Genomic DNA, 14129 nt, shown 5'->3' with positions numbered 1-14129 from the left:
AGGAAGACAACTGGGAGACTGAATGGGCCAACTGTTCCTTATCTGCTTTCATCTGTTGTTACCGTGTTCCATTTATCCCCACATATGCAATGACTGTCATGTTGATTCAGGTCTCCTTTGTGACTGAAGGCTTGAAATAAAGCCTGTACTAAAAGAAAGTCGATTCAGTGGCAGGTGTGTGCTGTTAGGCGCCTCCCCTACACTACATACATTAATTGATCTTAAAGAGTTTGTCACTGGTTTCAGTATAGACAGTTCCCCAGTTGGGAAGCTGGAGTGGTGGGGGAGGGAAGCACTAGAGGACATCATACTTGAACTTCAGAGTTCAACTGTAAACAGTGGTCATTGGACTCACTTTCCATTGTGACACGTATCTCCAATATGTTTTTGTTTTGTCTGTGGTTCATAAGTCCGTGCTGTAATGTGACAGCCAATGGAGCAGCAGGCAAATTAAATACAAAGGGCACATGCTGCAGGTTAGCTGACCTGTTCCCTTGAATTTGATTTGTAAGATCACTGGATTATGGAAATGACCTAAGGGCAATCATGTGGGAACCGAGAAAGGCAGAAAGAACTACAGGAGCCCTCCAGCTACTCTTGACTATAAGGTAACATGACACTATAGTTCCAATATTATCAGTCTATACATCTGCCCTTTCTAAGCTGAAATTAATCTTGTAACCTCATACCAGTTTGGGTTACCTGGGACATCAGACTAAGATTATTTGCTTATTATTCCAGGGGATAAAGTCATTATCCAATGCATTGTTCTGTAACTTGTCCTGTGGATGACTCTAGTAATTTATATCTATAGATGTTAAGATTCGTGCATAGCAACATTTTTCCTAATAATCTTGGATAATCATATAATAGTATTTTGTTCTATAAGAAATTTTGGTCAGTACATTCTGATCAGGCATTTTCCCCCCAATCCTCCAAGACCAACAAACATAGAAATATGGAGGAAGCAGGGTAGGAAGAGGAGGGTTATATACCCTAGGTGTCTTCTGCCTTTATGCATTTTGGCCCCTGCTTGGCCACTAGATGGTGTACTGGTTAAATAAAAGAATTAGGTCTATCTCTAACCATAAGATTTTCCAGCAGGGGCAGATCATTGGGAGTGCAGAGGTATTTTACAGTGTGTTCCATTCTCTATAATGGGGAGCTTGCTGGAAAGGGAAGTTCACTAAGCGGACAAGGTGCAAGAGGGCCATTAAGTTGAGTGACAGAGTGGTCCAGCCAAGTATGGGGTAGATACTAAGGGGGAGTATACAATATGCTTTCCATGAGGATTTTGATGAAAAAGAATGGAAAGAGGCTGAGAGATGAAGAAGGTACCACTGGGAGTGGTATCACTGTTGCTAAGGAGCTGAGGTGCTTCCAAAAGTCCTCAAAAGAGCTGAGACAAAAGGAAGTCAAGAGAAGGAAAAGACTGAAAAAGTAGAGCATGAAGTAAAGGAAAGGAACTGTGCTGGATGCCTACAGGAGCTTCATCGTAGAGCTGGGGATACCGCATCCACCTAAGGAAGAAGATAAGTTATCTTGGAGCCATTCCATGAGCTGTGGCAGAAGAGAAATCGATAAAGAGATGATGAGATGAGGAACTGGTAGAAGGGAGTATGAGGAGGAATTGGAAAAAAAAAAAAAAGCGCAAATGGGAAAGAATAAGTGGTTGGAAGAGAGTGGATTGTGACCTTTGTTTTCTGATTTTTACTACTGTAATGTACTGTGAACTTACGTGTTTGTGTTGCTGAACTAGTTCATTTTGGAACAATTTTTTTTTCTTTTGGAGCACAATTATAGTCTGGACATTTTTTTTTTGTGGGAATGTCCTCAGATCAGTTTGGGCCCTGCAGGTGATCCTGCCGCCAAACTCATGGTACCTGGAGAGTGGGAACTTTCCTCCCCCCCCCCCCCCGGTTGAGCTGGACCTGTGCTCCTCAGGACTGGGAAGGTGATCCCTGGAAAATGAGGAGTTTCACATCTATAGGAAAAATGTTTAATACATGTGGCTTATACTGTATTTCTGAAAGAAAAACTTGTATGCCATATAAATGAGCAAATCTCACAACAGGAGCATAAGTGTTAAGAGAAAGTAAAACCCTTTGTATTAGCTTACCTCAGCAGAAGTTCCAACCTGATAAAGCAGCTCAGTGAAATTTCATGATCTCAGATCCAGGGTTTCACTTGGGAATCCTTTGATGAAGTATGACAAAAAGCAGGAATAAACTAGGATCTAGAGTTGCGTTTTTTGATGGGAGAACAATGTTCCACCCAACCCATGCCCCCATTATTTCCAGAGTGAGAAAGGAGAGGATGCCCATTTGGTATAGCCATGGAGGAGAGGAAGGAGAGCGTGCCCAACATGGTGCATAACAGGAGAAGTAAGGTGAGGAGACTGCCCTGCAGTGTAGCAGAACAGAAATGGAGCATTGGATGTCAAGTACCTCGTTAAGGAGTCCAAGTCTGGAAACTGAAAGGGGGTACTGAGAGAAGGCAATAGTGAATGCACAGATTGAAGATATGGATTCACTGAATAAGTGGTCTTTATATTTTTGGCCTGGTAGTTCCTCCTTACGCCTTTTCCTTCCAACTCTGTCGGAACCAGGACTGGGATTCTGGTGCCAGGATCCTCCATTCACTACTACTACTTAGGGATTTTTCCCTTATTTTAATAGACCTTCTCACTGCTTTGATTCTGGCCTTTGCAGCAGTGGTAATGAGATCAGAAGCAATGTCTCAGGGCTTCTTCTGTAATCATGGGCTCTAAATCTGGCCATGGGATGTCATCAATGATGACCATGACTTTCTCCCCACCAGAGGCTGTGAATGTTGCCTTCACAGCAGTCCTTGCTCCAGTTGAAACAGGGTCTGGCAAACCAGACTCAGAGATCAGCTTAACCCCAAGGGCCTATAAGCAATAGCATAGCTTCCACCAAGCTTGAGAATGGACCCAGGACCCCCAACAAAATCCCCATTGTGTGGTCAGGATATGGGAAAGGGGTTACCCACATGCACTTCTTGATGTGGACAGAGTCATTCCCCTAGGCTAGTTCACAGTAATCTACCCTTGAGGGAGTCAGGGACAGCATCTGAGCTTGCCCTAGGTAAGTCCTCCTTTTCGCTCCTCCCTCTCAATCCCCTTTGCAGACCAGCATGATAGAGAGAACTGTTGACCAGAGTACCATGCACACTCTTCTGCCTACTCCCCATAGTGGGAAAGATTTGCGAACGTGTGAAATCTATCCTGACACCAACCAGGCCAGAGTTAATGGAGGGGAGGTGGTTGTTTGTTTTATTTTCATTCAAAACATACTGGGGTAGATTTTAAAGAGAAGTGTGCAGGCATACATGTGCGTGTGCTACCCGGTGCACACACATGTACGCACAATTGTGCACCTTGTGTGTGCTGAGCTCACTCCCTTCTCCTGTTCCCTCCCAGGCCAAAATCGGAGCAGGCTCCGAAGGAACTTCCCTACCCCCCCACCATCCCACCTTCCCTTCGCCCCCCTACCTTTGTTGATTTCTTTTTTTTTGTTTTAAAACTTGCTTCACCCCTGAGGCTGAAGTAAGTTGCATGCACCAGCCCAGCAGCCGTGCAGAAGCCTCTGGCCATGCCCCCACCCCTTTTGTAAAGCCCCGGGGCTTTACATGTGCCATCGGGCCTTGTTAAGGGGTTATTTTCCAAGCTGCATTATAGGCTTTTCACATGCATTAAGGTGTTTTTCGCATGCGAAAAGCACCATAACGCATGGTATGATGCTAATTTAGAAAAGGGGTGGAGTTTGGAGCAAGATTTCTGGCCAAGTGGGCTAGCTTCACAGGTTGCAAAGCCATATCCCACAGTTTTAACACAGCCAATAACTCCACCTCTGTCATTTGTGTTAAGATGTGCAATATGGCTTTATCACGTTTTGCAATGTTTTCACTCACAGCATTGTTAGTCTTTTAATTAACCTACCACCACAAGGGGGGGGGGGGGGGGAGGAGAGAGAGAGAGAGAGAGAGAGAGAGAGAGAGAGAGAGAGAGAGAGACTAGCTATAAGGCACTCATACTTGGTAGGTATTTATACCACTATATATGAGGCCCACCTAGTTAATCGAGGTGAGGTTTAGGTATTAGTGTAGCTTGATATTACCCAGGTAGAGAGAACACCGTACAAATCTCATCTTTGGGTGAGTTTCCTCACTCCGAAGGTCATTAAATCTTCACAAGAGTGTACTATTCTGTTCGTACGTTTCACTCTGAATGTCAAAGAGGCCCCTAACCCCTACACTAATACCTAAACCTCATCTCGAGTAAGCTAGTCTCTCTCTCCCTCCCCCCCCCCCAGTGATTATAGGTAGGAATTACAGCAGTCGTGGCACTTACTGCAAAGCGTGAAATGTTATTGCACTCTGTGGTAATACCTATGTGGAGTGCTATGATAGCTTATCACAAAGTGCGCTATTACCATAAAGCATGCCCCTCTTCCTATTGCATACAATAGTTTGATGAATCTATGCCTGGCGCGCGTAAGATCGGTTACATGCATAAATCCTCTGGATTTTTGCACGTAACACTTTGAAAATCTGGCCCACATTGTTTATGCAGAGTTAGAAATAATGGTTCAACTGTAATCAATATCATGGTGATGGTTACATTGCAGTTACAAAATGTCCGGTTACATGACAATCTACATGAAACATTTGTATTCTATAAATTAGATCATTGTTATTGCAGAAATATTCAGTCCTCAGCTTCCTCTCCAGCCAGGAACTGAACTCACTCATCCTGGTGCTCCTACCAGTATAGTAGGTGATAATACATTGCAGGGACAATGAACCTACCCACCAAAGTGATTCTTCACTTGCACTGATATTGATTTTGATGATCCTGTCCATATGGGAAATCACAGAACTCCAAACTACTTTGAACTGAAAGCTTTCGGTTTCTATTTCTTTTTTTAATTATGCCCATCTCATTATGGATCCATATCTGATGTTTGTACAGACTGATTTTGTAGACTCAAATCATCCCCATGTTTGATATTATGAAAGGGATTATACTTATGATGACAAACCATTCTTTGTGTACTATTTTACAGACTCTGCTGTATGGTTTTCATGCTTTCCTTTTCTGAAGAGAGGGTATCTCGCAAACCCTGAGCATTTTCTGCAGCCCTGACCTATGATTTGTAATGCTGAGCTTCTGCCACCATCAATGACAACAGAACAATGATGATAACAGAATGGAGTGGAGAAATGGCTGAGTGGTTAGAGCAGTAGGCTATGAGCTAGGGAGACCAGTATTTAAGTCCCAGTGTTACTCCTTGTGAGGTTGGGCAAGTCTCTTTACCCTCCATTGCCTCAGGTCCAAACTTACAGGGTCATTAATCAAAATGTGTAAGGGTGTTAATGCTAGTGTGAATGCAAATTTTGGGAAGGGGAGGAGTTTGGGTGGGATTTATGAAAATGAGGGACAATATCGCACTGTGCGATAGCATGCATAATGCTATCACATGGTTATAACGTGGGAAACAACATCTTTTTTCCTGGCGTTAAGCTATGTGAAGTAACCGAAACAGCCGTAACGCAATTTGCGAAAAAAGTTTTGAATTGCATTGTGGCTATTTGTGGGCTTGGAGAGGGCTGCACAGTGAGCAACTATGTATATGCCTATAGAAGGGGCATCTAATAGGTTGAGGTGAGGTATTGGTGGTAGTTTAGGGATTAGGGGCCAGTTTTTCATGTAAAGTGAGGCGTATGAACAGCACTGTACACCTCGGTGAAGATTTGTCATCATTTGGAGTGCGGAAAGTCTCACAAAGACGACATTTCTACTATGTTCTCTCACCCTAGCTTGATGGACTCTATAGGTATCATCAAGCTAGGGCGAGATAACATAGTACAAAATTTCATCTTTGTGAGACTTTCCGCACTCCAAATGATGACAAATCTTCACCGAGGTGTACAGTGCTGTTCATATGCCTCACGTTACATGAAAAACTGGCCCCTAATCCCTAAACCACCACCAATACCTTACCTCGAGCTACGGTATTAGATGCCCCTCTTACAGAGATATAAATACTTGACTATTAGGAGGGCCTTATAGATAGGCTCTCTTCCTCTCTCTCAACTCAAGATACAAAATAGGAATTACCATGGGGTGTGAAACATTTACCACAGAATACTACTGATGCAATGTGGTATGCTATTATATGGTGCAGTAATTCTAAAATTTCCATAAACACACCCCTTTTTCTTAGCAGGTGTTATCCATATATTATAGCATTTTGATGAATCTAGGTGTTAGATTGTAAGCCCTGTGGGGATACAGAAATACCTACAGTACCTGAATGTAATCTGCTTTGAAATGCCAAAAAGTGGAATATAAAAATCTAAAATAAATAAAATAAGAAGAGTATTGGGGCTTCCAACTGCACTAAAAGCTGCAGCTCCTTCAAGCGCTCAGCAGGAAGGGTTAAAGGGTAGCAATACATGCAAAATCTGCATAAAGCCTCACACAGTGCAGGGACATATATTTGCATTTAAAGTTATTTTATTCCTGAGGATGCATGGCACTAAGTTTTAAACTGTGCACTAGAGAGGTGTGGAAAATACAAGGTTGAACTTCAACCAGGTGAATTTTGCCCAATATTTTGTTGATAACATTTCTCAAAATTTCTCTAGCGCACACAGGAAAAGTTCAAGCAGATTTGCTGCAGAATCAATAATGCACATGAATCTGCACTGACTCTGCCTGTGATGGACCCCCTAGAAACAGGCAAATCTTCTGAAACTCTGATGCAATTTCACTGATTCAAGGGGGTTTCATCGGAACTTACCAAAAAAAAAGTTTGATATAATTCGACAAATCCTCAGACTTGTCAAGTTGCTACTGTACTTCATGAGAAAGTATTTTGACTTGACCAACTGTTAAGTAACTAAGCTGAAGTATTCCATTCTGCAACGGCTGCACGGCTTAAGCAGTGCCAGAACTCTAGTAGATGATAGAGGTGTGAATCGTGTGCCCTATCGTCTTAACGATCGAAATAGTCTGGCAGGAGAAGAAAATCGTGTTTGGCATGATTTTTTAGTTAAAAAATTGTTTTTTCCAATTAGTGCGCACTAACCATTGTTAGTGCGCACTAACAGAAAAGGATACAATTTGACACTTTTCAGGTCAGTTAAGGAATGAATATGTATTCCTATTGGCTGCCCTCTTATTTATTCATGTTACCAAGGTTCCCACTGACAATATATGGGGGATGGGAAATGGAAACAGTTGGTAGCTTGACAAAAAAAGTAATGTGATCAGTCAATGTGACTAGAACTTGTGCCCTAACCCTGATACCAGGAGTGTTGTGATCTTCCTGCACAGTGCCCTAACCCTGATACCAGGGGTGTTGTGATCTTCCTGTACACAGTGCCCTATCCCTGATACCGGGGGTGTTGTGATCTTCCTGCACGCAGTGCCCTATCCCTGATACTGGGGGTGTTGTGATCTTCCTGCATGCAGTGCCCTATCCCTGATACCGGGAGTGTTGTGATCTTCCTGCATGCAGTGCCCTATCCCGGTTACCGGGGGTGTTGTGATCTTCTTGCACACATCCCAGTATCTGGGATAGGGCACTGCATGCAGGAAGATCACAACACTCCTGGTATTGATAGGGATAGGGCACTGCGTGCAGGAAGATCACAACACTCCTGGTATCAATAGGGATAGGGCACTGCATGCAGGAAGATCACAACACTCCTGGTATCAATAGGGATAGGGCACTGCATGCAGGAACATCACAACACCCCTGGTATCAATAGGGATAGGGCACTGCATGCAGGAAGATCACAACACCCCTGGTATCAGGAATAGGGCACAAGTTCTAGTCACATTGACTGATCACATTACTTTTTTTGTCAACTACCAACAGTTTCCATTTCCCATCCCCCCAACCATCACCTCAATGGGAACATCAATAGATAAGAGGGCAGGCAGCCAATAGGAATACATATTCATTCCTAACTGACCTGGAAAGTGTCAATTTGTATCATTTTCTGTTAGTGCGCACTAACACGATTTTTAACGATAAATCATTAGAATTTCTATTGTATTATTTTCTTTAACGATTTAAGACGATATTAAAATTATCGGACGATAATTTTAATCATTGAAAAACGATTCACATCCCTAGTAGATGGACATTTTCAGCCTTCCATGTTAAAGAAATCGCCTGAATCTTTCTCACGAGAATTACACATTAATGTTTCTCATGCCAGTTACATAGACTTCCAAGCTATACCTACTGCCTGTTTTGAATTGCTGTTGTTGTTCGCTAAGCTATTTGTAAAGCCAATTGCTGAATTAATGTTCGATGTAAACCTATTAGATGTTCTAAATGATTATCGGTGTATAAAAAAAACTCTAAATACATTTATATTGTCTTATAATCTACTACCTCAACCACTTGTTTGGAGAGGATCATATATGATGCATCCTTAATTCGTAAAACATTCACGACATACAGAAAACAATAAAACAAGATTCTACAAAATACTAAAAATGTAAAATAAAATTATAACAGTTGCACACTATTATACACCTGTTGAAATGATTGAACAATGTAGAATGTTTTGAAACATTTCCTGAAAATCTTTAAATCAGGCCCAATTTTAAAAGGCCCGCGCATTTTACAATTGGCCCAGCCACGCGTGTAACCCCCCAATACATGCCAAAGTGCTAGGCCCTGCAAAAGGGGCGGGCAGGGACAGTGCCATTAAATGCTGTCCCGGGGTAGCACGTGCCAGACAAGACACTTCTGCTCCAGAGGAGCTGTAAGTAGCAAAACAAAAAAAAGAGGGTTAGTTAGGAGTAGTTTAGGGGTAGGTAGGATTATAGGAAAGTTCCCTCTCAGTCTGCTCCTTAGAGCGGACTGGGAGGGAACTGGGCAAAGGCCCGATCGCATCGCTGAGCATACTTTAGAAAATTCTCTCCCTGCACATGTGAATCGCGGGCCACTCACACATGCGTGCACAGATGTTAAAAATCCAGTGTGCATGTGCGTACAGATGTCATATTTTATAGCATTCGCACGCCAATATACGCATGTTATAAAATGATCGCTTCCATGTGCGCTTGCCAGACGCATGTACATACCTTTGAAAATCTACCTTTAATTGTATTCCATGGAATTAGCCCCATATAAGAAAATGCATGTGCCTGTGTTTTTGGAGTCTAAACTCATGTACGGTAAGTCTGGAATAGCTAATAAATTGTGGCCTAATAATTGTATAATTCTGCTAGGATTTTGTCTTGTTATCAATTGCCAGATTTCAAGGCTGCTCTGAATAGAGACGTTTACGAATAATTACAATAAACTTGTACAGCACTCTCCACTATAAAGGAAGTCAATGCAGCTCATGCAATGTTGGTGTAATATGCTTTTTGGTATAATATGATCTTTGACAGCCAAACCATTGAATAACCTTGAAGCAGCATTTTGTAGTACCAGCTGAAGAACACACACTAACCCCCACATGCATTAAGCCGTGGTAAAAATAGAAATACCACGCATTAATATCCTGCGATAAAAATATAGGCATGGTTAGGGAAATTTCCTAAATAATGTGTCATGATATATTGTACGATATATTCTCCCATCTCGTGATAATTTTTTATTTATATACTGGTTTCCTGCAGCTGCCTCTTTGAGGATGTGTCAAGAGTTAGAGGAGAGGAGTTTGGTGATGGTGGTAGGGGATTGGAGAGAGAGTTAGAGGTGTTTAGTAATCTATTACCTGTCTTGTTTCTCGTTTGTCATCTGTTCATCTTATCCTTTGTCTGTTGGGTTTATCTGTGTGTGAAAGAAGAGTGAAACTTTTTGTGCATTTGTCTTGTTTGTCTGTGAAAGAGGAGTGGGTGTGAGGATGGAGTGTGAAAGGCATGTGCATGGAGGTAGGGAGGAGAAGCGGGAGGAGAGGGGAGAGGAGAGGTGGAAGAGAAGGCAGGAGATGAGGGGGGAGGGGGAGAGTAGGAGTGGTAGGTGAAAGAGGAGGAGGAGTAGAGACAGGGGGTGGAAGAGATAGGAGAAAGAGGGAGGAGAAGGGGTCTAGGCAGGAGAGTGCATAGGGAGGAGGATGCCCTCTATGCTTTGCCCGTACTCCTGCTTCCATGCTACATTCTCTAGTCATGGTCCTACTGGTATCTCTTCTCATCGTGCTGCTGGTGTCTCATCTCATCGTCCTCTAGTCATGGTCCTGCTGCCTCCATGATGCATTCTCTAGTCATGATCCTGCTGCCTTCATGATGCTTTCTCCAGTCATTGTCTGCTGCCTCCATGCTGCATTCTCCAGTCACTGTCCTGTTGTCTGCTATGTCACCTTTGCTGCCCTAGCCCCTTTGAGTGCACTCTTTCAACATGGACTATCTGGGCCTTTTCACAAAATGTCCTGCCATGACCTTTTGCAGTCGTAGTCCCCCCCTTTTAGTGCACTCTTTCAACATGGACTATCTGGGCCTTTTCACAAACTTTGCTGCTGTGGCCTTTTGCAGTCCCCCCTTTGAGTGCATTCTTTCAACATGGACTGCCTGGGCCTTTTCTTGCCATCATATTGTTGTGCTTTACTATAGAAATTGGGTTGCCACTTCCACTTCCTAGGTTCTTTGCTGTAATCATCATTTTGTCTAAGGATAATATTATTTTACTATACATGTAGTGTTGCCATTTGTAACAATGTATGTATGTTTGCACAAAATGTGCTGGTTATTTCAGTTACAATGTCATGTGCTATTTGATATCTTGTCCTTGCAGAATGTGATTACCAAATATGTTTTATTGTTTTGAATGAGGTGACTACAAAAGTTGTTTAATAAAGTGGTCACATATTTTGATACTTTACTCTGTTGTGTCTTTTTTTTGTGTGATTATTTTCTTAAAGTTTAACTAGGTGACAGTTTGGGACCTACATGCCCTTGCATGCTAGAGTGCCATTGGTCATGCCAACTAGGCAAATATCTCACATGCAAGACTATGTGGCTTAGCCCTTTCAAAGGAAAGCAAATAGCATGCTCACAAGGAATAGCAGCAAGAGCAGAACATGAAACTCCTTACCTTGCAGCTTCAGAAGTGGCTTGTGTTGCCTTCTCCAGAGAGCATATTCTTTGCTTACTACTGGATACCTGAGTATGTATATGAGATGGCCACTAGCTAGCTAGTGCTCACCTCCATACACCATCAAGAGAACAAGATGTTGAAATGCTTGGCTAGAGGAGATGTTAGCAATGTCCTCATTTTCTTGATGACTGATAGTGTTGTTACACCACACATGGGACACCAATACAAAACCATTGGCCACCTCCATTGTGAAGTTATATCATGTCTGACCAAACAATGGGCCTTCTTTTTCAGTCTAGCACCTAATGCTGTTATCATGTAATAGTCAGAAAGCTACTTGACTTTTAAAGTAACCACTTATTTAAGGCTTTTATATACCAACTTTCTTGATACAAATCAGTTTACATCGAACAAGCAGTAACTATAAACAACCAACAACAAGAGACAATTTGAAAGGACAATGAAAAACACTTGGTGTTGTTCATTGAAAATTACCATTACTTTTCAGCTGCAGGAGCCAGACCCATAGAGTAGACAATGTACATGTAACCCTTGTCTGGTCTTAGGTGGAATGACACAAATGATCCCACAAGAAATAAAATTGGGTCCCTTAAAGGTATGAGTTACATTAGCTTTTTAATGTGTTTGTGACACTTTCACTGGTCTGCACTGTGTTAATTGGGTCCTTTCCAGGATCCAATCCCTGAATGAGCTGCCCTGGTCACTCAGGAACTCCAATAGTTGTTAAAGTTACTTTTCTTTACAAAGTCCTCAGGTGGGGTTTGAACCTCCTCCACCTGGATGGGAGGCAGATGCCTTCCCCACTGAGCTAGCAACTCAGTTTCTGAAGTCTATCTTCAAAAGTCCATCTTTAAACAACAAATCCAATGTTCAAAAGTCTGGCCCTGCTGGGCCTAACTGCCACTACCCACCGTATCTCTTGGGATGGTTTTTCTCATCCCAGGATACAACCACCCACTTGGAGTTCTCTAGGTAAAGTGTCTTTATCGTAAGTCCAAACCAACAGAAGTCCCCGCACTCACCTTCCTTGTGATAGTGGTTGCAGTCCTTCACACCATCGGGGATATCCAGTGTCCAAGTTTCCCAGAGCAGCCAGGCAGCCTGTTCCTTCCTCCTCTGTCCCCGGCAGGAGACAGAGACTGCTCTCCCAGGTCGACCTTTTTATCCTCCAGAGACTCCTCCTCCACTCACAGCTGGTTGGCTCGGAACAGCCCCTCCTCACTGTGGCCCTCCCCCTGAAACCATGGATTGGCCTCACCAGCTCCACCCTTAATTTCCCACACCTGTGGCTCCTCTGGATCCACAACCTCAGGGGGAAGGAACCAAGGGACGTCTCTAGCCAGGTGTTGCCCTATTTTCCTTCCCCCCTTCTCCTGAATCTTTGGTTCCTGGGTCTTTACCTGACGGTTCTGGTTTGGGACAGAGACCCCGTCACAGTGTTACAGAGAAAAATGCGTGTTGTGTAGTTACAGCCTCCTGGAACACAGTGTTATCCTTGAAAGTAGCTTATATGTAAAGCTTGTATAGGCTGCTGTGTGACATCAGAAAAAGCAAGGAGGTATGGAGCATAGAGAGGACACATTGCCTCAGAGCATACAAAAGGGGTAGCCAACTCTAATCCTCAAAAGCCACAAATAGGCCAGATTTTTAGGATGTCCACAATGAATATGCATGAAATAGATTTGCATACAATGGAGGCAGAGCATGCAAAGCTGTCTCATGCATATTGATTTGTTAGTTCTGAAACCCCTGCTTGATTGAACTCTTAACTAATGAGAACCGTTAAATATTTAAAGTACAAGACCATAAGCTATGCCTTTCACTTCTTATTGGTAGCCACAGTGTTGTAATAACTGCTCAGTATATTAAATAGACTGTTCTTCATCTGTTTACCAAAGCTATACCTAACTTGGATGCGTGGCTACAGTTTAACAAGGAGTTATAAAACTATGTTACCTTCTTAACCTGTTGGAAAACTTTTCAAGTCTCTTTGCTGGAACTGTATTTGGAGCAGACTTCAATGCCTCTTTGCTGTACAGAATCTGTGATGTTAGTGTCAAACAGGGCTCTTAGCTGTTTGTTTGTATCTGGTGGTCATTTGTATAGAACTTTACTGACCCCTGTGGAAAGCTTCAGACACAGGGCTCCTCAAGATCAATTTGTATAACGTTTTCTTGACCCCTGTAGAGAGCTACAACTGCAGAAATTCTTGCGAGTACTGTCTTCCATTGTACATTCCTAATTATGCTGATTTGGACTTCCAATGTTCTAAGAATCTTTTCTTGTCTGTAGGCAAGATTTCCCCAGCCATCTTTTTGAATAGTTTTGATATTCTTTGCCATTGTGTAATAAAACTTGCAACATTAATCATCTTTCAAATCATTTAAAACATTAGTGGTGTTACTTACCCTATTTTAGGGTTCTCTGGATATACCATTTTAGGTATCCACATACCATTTTTATTTCATTTAAAGCCTAGATCCAATATACTGTATAGTGACATTTAGTGGCATTATGGCAAACACCCCTGAATTTGACATGTTTAGTTTTTCTAAACAAGAAGCTACCACAGTGTTAGCAGGAATTAGGCTTTTTGATACTGATTTGGCCGAACACCCTGGCGACACTAATTGGATGTCAGTTAACCAATTACAGAAAAGAATTATAAGGGCAGAGCTCCATTCAGCTACATTAAATGAATACTGTAGGGTCAAAAGGATTCCCAGAGGCTTACGTATTCACAAGGAACCTTTTCTGCACTTAGCTAATGAATCCTTTATATCCAAGTGGACAGCTATACTTAATAAACGCTCATATGATTTAATGATACTAATTATTTCTACCACAAATGAGACTATTATAGACATGAAAAATAAACTACTTCAACAAATTGAGAAACTCAAGTCAGGGATAGGACCAGATAATTTCACCAATAAGACAGCTCAGATCCAGACAAATCTAGATTAATTTCACAATCAGCTTAAGAGCAATAAAATTAAAAAGATCAAGAGAGATGAA

At 42.3% G+C, this 14129-nt stretch overlaps 1 protein-coding gene across 4 annotated transcripts in view; it reads right to left on the bottom strand.

Annotated features, from left to right (window-relative positions):
- Window positions 1-14129, bottom strand: part of CREB5 (cAMP responsive element binding protein 5) — an 881413-nt gene that overhangs the window by 651482 nt on the left and 215802 nt on the right. The window contains exon 1 of one of the 4 annotated variants that reach the window (XM_029589193.1): window positions 12134-12235. The exons of the other annotated variants lie outside the window; for them this stretch is intronic. The gene's annotated coding sequence lies outside the window, so the exon portion shown is untranslated. Of the gene's footprint in view, window positions 1-12133; window positions 12236-14129 lie in introns of those variants that run through there. 4 annotated transcript variants of the gene reach the window in all.

This window comes from Rhinatrema bivittatum, chromosome 2 (assembly GCF_901001135.1).
Source record: "Rhinatrema bivittatum chromosome 2, aRhiBiv1.1, whole genome shotgun sequence".
In the NCBI taxonomy this organism is placed as follows: Eukaryota; Metazoa; Chordata; class Amphibia; order Gymnophiona; family Rhinatrematidae; genus Rhinatrema; species Rhinatrema bivittatum.
This window is presented reverse-complemented; position numbering and strand designations above follow the sequence as displayed.